A 6,957-nucleotide genomic window follows, 5' to 3' on the forward strand; every position below is an offset into this window, starting at 1 on the left:
AAATACATAATTTGGAAATAGTTCTCCCATTATGTGGATTATCTTTTCACTTCCTTGACAGTGTCCTTTGAAGCGTATAAGATTTTTATTTTAATTAAGTCCATTTATCTATTTTTGGGTTGTTTGTGCCTGCTTAAAAAATGTCTAATCCAAAGTCACAAAGATTTGTAACTATGTTTCCTTCAAGACATCGTTTTTTGAATGAAAACTTTCCTGGCTTTTAGTGGAGGGCGGACATTGTTTATGCCTCCTGTCCATTACCGATGTTTCTCCTGATTGTTATTCATATGCTCACCACCCCTCCATGGAGCATCCCATGGCCTGTAACAGAGCTCTGGGGACTGATATCCTTCCACTGACTTCGGCGTTGGTGAGAGCCCTGGTCATGTGATTCAGCTTAGCCTTAACCCGACCCAGTTGCACATATTCCTCAGGGCCTTCAGAGTTGAAGTCAAGAGGCTCTCTGAGAATGCTTGCCAGCCCATGCTGTTCTAAGGCTGGAGCAAACTTCCTCCATCTATTCCAGACAGAGGGAACTGCAGGGGTTGAAGTCAGTCAAGACATGTCTGGTGTTAGAAAGTAGAGCTGTTTCAGGGTTTGGGGAAGATTGTTCCATTGAACTAGGTCCTCTTTGTTTTTACTGTATGAGTGACTTCTTTCTAGAAACAAACGAAGAATGTTTATGTTAGAACATTTTGTCTATTCTTTGTCAATTGTTTGTCTACAATTTTAACGTGGATAAAGGAGAGCTCAGTGTAAATATATTCTTTTTTTTTTTTTTGAGACGGAGTCTTGCTCTGTCACCCAGGCTGGTGTGCAGTGGCGCAATCTCGGCTCACTGCAAGCTCCGCCTCCCGGGTTCACGCCATTCTCCTGCCTCAGCCTCTCCAAGTAGCTGGGACTACAGGCGCCTGCCACCTCACCCAGCTAATTTTTTGTATTTTTAGTAGAGACGGGGTTTCACCATGGTCTCGATCTCCTGACCTCGTGTTCCGCCTGCCTCGGCCTCCCAAAGTGCTGGGATTACAAGCGTGAGCCACCACGCCCGACCCATAAATATATTCTTAAAAACTAATTATGGTTCATGTCCACTACCATGCGATCATATTTAAATCTATGAACTATCATGTTACTTAGGTATTATCCTGCTCCTGATGAGAAAACGAACTCAGAAAGATTGCAACATTTCCCTAGGTCACAAAACTAGTGAGGAGAGGAATAAGAATTAGAAACCAGTTCCTTTTGGCCTTCAAAGCTAACCATGTACCATTAGATGAAACTGATTTATACACTTTTGCTGGAATTAGTCTCAGAGTTCATGGCTGTCGCTTGATTTTCCCAAGGAAACTGTGTGCCACTTTAATATCATTTCAAACTTTGAAATTTAAACTCTTTTTTATTATACTTTTTTGTCTTTGTTCTGTTACATTTCTTTTGATTTCTTCTCAACGGATCCCTCTTATTTATATGCTAAATATTTGTTATCTATTTTCTGTCCATTTTCACATTTTTGAGTGTTTATTTTCTGTCTCTTTGTTGTATGCTAACAGTTCTTCACTGAGATATAATTTGCATAGAGAATACTGAAAAAAACCTAAAGGTACAGCTTTATAAATTTTAATATAATTATACATTGTATAATAACACCTAGTTAAAGACAGAGAACATTTTCCCACATGCCACAACGTTCTTATGTGGCCCTTGCCAGTCAATATTCATCCCCCAAATGAAGAATATATTCTGAATGTTGTCACTGTCTTAGTCCCTTTGTGTTGCTGGAAAGGGATACCAGTGGCTGAGTAATTTAAAAAGAAAAGAGGTGCATTTTGCTCACAGTTCTACAGGCTGCACAAGAATCATGGCACCCGCATCTGCTCCTAGTTAGGGCCTGAGGCTGCTTCCACTTGCAGCAGGTGAAAAGGAACCAGTGTGTGCAGAGATCACATGGTGAGAGAGGAAGCGAAAGAGAGTAAGGTGAGAGGCACTTTCTAATAAGCAGCTCCTACAGGAACTAAGAGAGTGAGAATTCACTCACTACCTTCTCCCAGGGTGGGGATTAATCTATTCATGAAGGATCCACTCCCGTGACCCAAACACCTCCCATTAACCCCCACCTCCAACACTGGGGACCACATTTAAACATGTGATTTGGAAGGGACCAATATTTAAACTATAGAAGCCACCAGAGATTAATTTTGCTTATTGATGTGCTTCATGAAAACGGAATCCTTTTGGCCAGTCCTGGTGGTTCACGCCTGTAATCCCAAGACTGCGAGGCTGAGACGGACAGATCACCTGAGGTTAGGAGTTCAAGACCAGCCTGGCCAACATGGCAAAACCCTGTTTGTACTGAAAATACAAAAATTAGCCAGGTGTGGTGGCAGGTGTCTTTAATCCCTGCTACTTGGGAGGCTGAGGCAGGGAAAGTTTGTTGAACCTGGGAGGCGGAGCCAAGATCGTGCCACTGCACTCCAGCCTGGGGGACAGAGTGAGACTCCATCTCAAAAAAATAAAAAAATGGAATCGTTTAGTATGCTCTCTTGTTTTGACTTCTCTTACTCAGGTGGTTTTATATGCCACTAATTTGTTTGATTTTCTTTTTCCCTTGTTTCATTTTGTTTTGGCCAAGTAATACCCTATTGATTCTATGATTATCACACAATTTGATATCCATTTTTCTGAGGGGAGACAGGTTTATTTGTTGGCTGCTGTGCATAAGTAACTATGAATATTCTCATACAATTATTTCTGTGAAGATACATGCTTAGTTTCCAGGATATCTATAGCTAGGGATAGAGTTGCTTGGTGAATGTGTAGAAAATGGACACAGAGTTTTGCAAAGTAATTGTATTATTTTACATTTCTATGAAAGATGTAGGCCATTTCCAGTTGCTCTACATTCCCACACACTTAATATTTTCAGTCTTTTATATATAGCCATTCTACAAGTGTGTAGTGATATCTTGTTTTCGTTTTCTCAGGCCTAATGTTCATTTAGATATCTTCTTATGGAAAATATCCTCTCAAATTTTTATGTTTGTTGGTATACTGGGGTGTTTGTCATTTTCTTTGTAATCTATAGGAGTTCTTTATATATTTTGAATGAGTCCATTTATATATACATATTTTTTGCTATATTATTATTGTTGCAAATAATTATTCCTGGTCTACAGATAGCTTTTAAATTGTTAATCAACAACATAATAAGTAGAAGCTTTTTAAAATGAAGTGCAATTCGCTTGATTTCTTATTGTGGTGAGTGCTACAGTATCTAGTCTAAGAAATATTTTCCTATGTCAAGTTCATGGAACTATTTCCTATTTTTCCTTTACAGGATTTCTAATTTTAACCTTCACATCTTAAGTTAATTTCACTGTATGAAGGAGAGTGGTTTTTAATATTAACTTTTTAAAACAACAAATGTTATTTCACTCAAAATCATTTTACTTAAAAGTCTTTCATTTCCCCAATGAAGGGCATTGGTGCCTTTGTTTTTAAAACATTTAGAAGTAGCGGTGCGAGCATGTTCTCACTCATGGGTGGGAATTGAACACTGAGAACACTTGGACACAGGGCAGGGAACATCACACACCAGGGCCTGTCGTGGGATGGGGGGCTGGGGGTGGGATAGCATTAGGAGAAATACTTAATGTAAATGATGAGTTAATGTGTGCAGCAAACTAACATGGCAAATGTACACCTATGTAACAAACCTGCAAGTTGTGTACATGTACCCTAGAACTTAAAGTATAATAAATAAATGAATAAACTTTTTTTTTTTTTTTTTTTTTTTTAAAGACAGCTCTGTAGCTATTGAGCTGTGTTATTTATTTATTTATACATACTTCGGAAGCACTATGTGCTAGACGCTAACTCATTTAATCTTCATAACAACACTGTGCAAGAAATACTACCTACCACTTTATAGATGAACAAAATGAGGACAGAGAAGTTTAGTGGCTCATCCAACGCCCCATCTAGTAAATGGCAAAGCCAGGATTTGGTCCCAGATAGTCTGGCTTCAGTGCTCATGTTCTTAACCACCCTACTCTTTTTTTTTTTTTTTTAATCTTATGGTTTATTTATTTTTTTTTTATTATACTTTAGGGTTTTAGGGTACACGACTATAAATCATGCTGCTATAAAGACACATGCACACGTATGTTTATTGCGGCACTATTCACAATAGCAAAGAGTTGGAACCAACCCAAATGTCCAACAACGATAGACTGGATTAAGAAAATGTGGCACATATACACCATGGAATACTATGCAGTCATAAAAAATGATGAGTTCGTGTCCTTTGTAGGGACATGGATGAAACTGGAAAACATCATTCTCAGTAAACTATCGCAAGGACAAAAAACCAAACACCGCATGTTCTCACTCATAGGTGGGAATTGAACAATGAGAACTCATGGACACAGGAAGGGGAACATCACGCTCCGGGGACTGTTGTGGGGTGGGGGGAGGGGGGAGGGACAGCATTAGGAGATACACCTAATGCTAAATGACGAATTAATGGGTGCAGGAAATCAACATGGCACATGGATACATATGTAACAAACCTGCACATTGTGCACATGTACCCTAAAACCCTAAAGTATAATAAACTTTTTTTTAAGTGGCAGTGCTAGGGCTGCTGCACAGCTAGCAGAGCTGTGATGAGGAGGGCAGCGCCTGCCCCGAGCTCTCCGCCTCCCTTGCCTGCCATCCCAGGCGGCCCCAGCAGCAGCGACCAGAGGAGCCCCTGCAGCAAAGCAATGGCCAAGTGGATGCCTCCATCTACAGCCTCGTGGCAGACGGGACCTGTTAGGACATGACCATCATGGGCAACAAGAACTCGCCCTCCAACTGGGCTGCCATCTCAGGGAAAACCTTCTTCGACATCACCCCAGCTGAGGTTGGTGTCCTTGTTGGCTAAGACTGGTCAAGCTTTTTCGTGAATGGGCTGACACTGGGGGGGGGGGGGGGGGGCAGAAACATACTGTGGTCCCGGATTCACTGCTGCAGGATGGGGAATTGACCGTGCATCTTCATATAAAGAGCATCAGTGGAGCCCCCACCTTCAATTTCACTGTCACCATGACTGCCAAGACGCTAGTCCTGCTGATGGGCAAAGAAGGTGTCCATGGCAGTTTCACCATTTCATAACAAAGAAATGTTGTGAAATGGCCTCCCACCTTCAGCGTTCCCAATACTGACCTCCTTTGTTCCTTCCCCTCCACCGCTCCCCAGAGCTTTGCCCCACTTTCCTTCTCATACACACACGATTTTAATTTCGGGGACCATTACCCCACACACCTTATTGCTGCCAAAACAACATGGGCTGGGGGCCAGGGATAGATGGACAGACACATTCCCCTACCTATACCCCTCTTGTGTGTGGTTGGAAAACTTTTTCGTTTTGAGGGATTTTTTATGAATAAAAAAGATTCTACTAAAAAAATAAATAACTGTACATATGTTTGAATGTATAGTTTGAATCTGTATTCTTTTACTTTGATATATTTATGAATACTTACAACAGTACTACCATTTTTAAGTCACTTTAAAATCAGGTTTGAAATCTAGCAGAGAAAGTGCTCCAACTTATTGCTTCTTTAAGACAAACTTGTCTATTCTAGGTTCTTTGATTTTCAAATACATTTTGAAATTAGCTTTTAAATTTCTCTAAAATTTCCTACTAGAAATATTAATCAGAATTGTGTTGGTGTAATATGCTAACAAAATTGAGTCTCCCAGTCAATGAACATGATATCTATTTCTCTATTTAGTCTTCTTTAATTTTTCTCACCAATTGCTTTTAGGGGCCTTGTACCTGCTTCATTGCATGTATTCTTAAGCATGGAATGATTCTGACTATTAATCTCTATTATGTTTTATTGAATTTCATTTTCTAGCTGCTAATTGCTAGTATGGAGAAATTAAGCTGATGCAATCAACTTTATAAAGGCTTAATTTAGGTACAACAGACTGCACCACTTTAAAATGCATAATTCAATGCATGTTTACAAATGTATAGACTAATGGAACTACTGCCACAACCAAGATAGAGGAATTTATGCCCCAAAGTTTCTTGTACCCCTTTGCAGTTCATCAGTCTTTCAACCCTCGTCCCTAAGGAGCTGCTGTCACTTCAGGTTCGTTTGCATTTTTAACCATTTTCTATAGGTGAAATTATACCTGCTTTCTTTTGTATCTGCCTTCTTTCATGCCTCAACGTAATTTTAAAATCCATCCATATGAGCATTTGCATCAACAGTTAATGCCTTGTAATTGTTGAGTAGTATTCCTTCATGTGGCTATATCATGTTTGTTTATACTTTCACTTGTTATTGGACATTTCTATGATTCCATATTTGGGCTATTATGAAGAAACTATAATGAGCATCCATACGTGGCAGGCCAGGTCTCACTAACACAGGCCTCCCTAACAATTGTTTCAGTACTGACTGAGTGGTTCAGTTAAATATTAAGAGGAAGGAGAAAAAAAAAGCCAGTGCCCTTATACAAAGGCTGGAATGTAACAAAAGCCCACCAAGAGTTTTTCTTAGGCTTTTCCTGGACCTTAAAGCATGACAACATAATGAAGGCATTCTTAACAGGAGTCATTTAGTATTAAATAAGTTTCACTGGGGGTCTGAAGAAACTCCCCAGGCCTCCAGAAACAAGTTAATTGGAGGTCTGAAGGAACTCCCCAAACCTCTGTGATTTAGCAGGAGACAAGATAAGGGTCCCCAGCACCTAGACCCATTTAGATTAAGTGAATTTACTGAGGCTCCAGAGGAAGGTCTTCAGGACTCAGATCTTATAGATTAAAAGAAGTTAATCACTTATGTATTTAGATGCATACACACTTCCGCATACACATATAGCTTAGAAGGTACATAAGCTCAGGAAAACTTTGTAGTTTTGACTTGGTCTGGTGATAATTTCCAGGCCTTTTCCCTGTAA

The 6,957-nt window shown here is 39.8% G+C and overlaps 1 pseudogene; it reads left to right on the forward strand.

Annotated features, from left to right (window-relative positions):
- Positions 1–304: 304 nt before the first annotated feature.
- Positions 305–5,204, forward strand: LOC134734862 (profilin-1-like; annotated as a pseudogene).
- Positions 5,205–6,957: the final 1,753 nt, after the last annotated feature.

Source organism: Symphalangus syndactylus, chromosome 12, assembly GCF_028878055.3.
Source record: "Symphalangus syndactylus isolate Jambi chromosome 12, NHGRI_mSymSyn1-v2.1_pri, whole genome shotgun sequence".
NCBI classification, from domain to species: Eukaryota; Metazoa; Chordata; class Mammalia; order Primates; family Hylobatidae; genus Symphalangus; species Symphalangus syndactylus.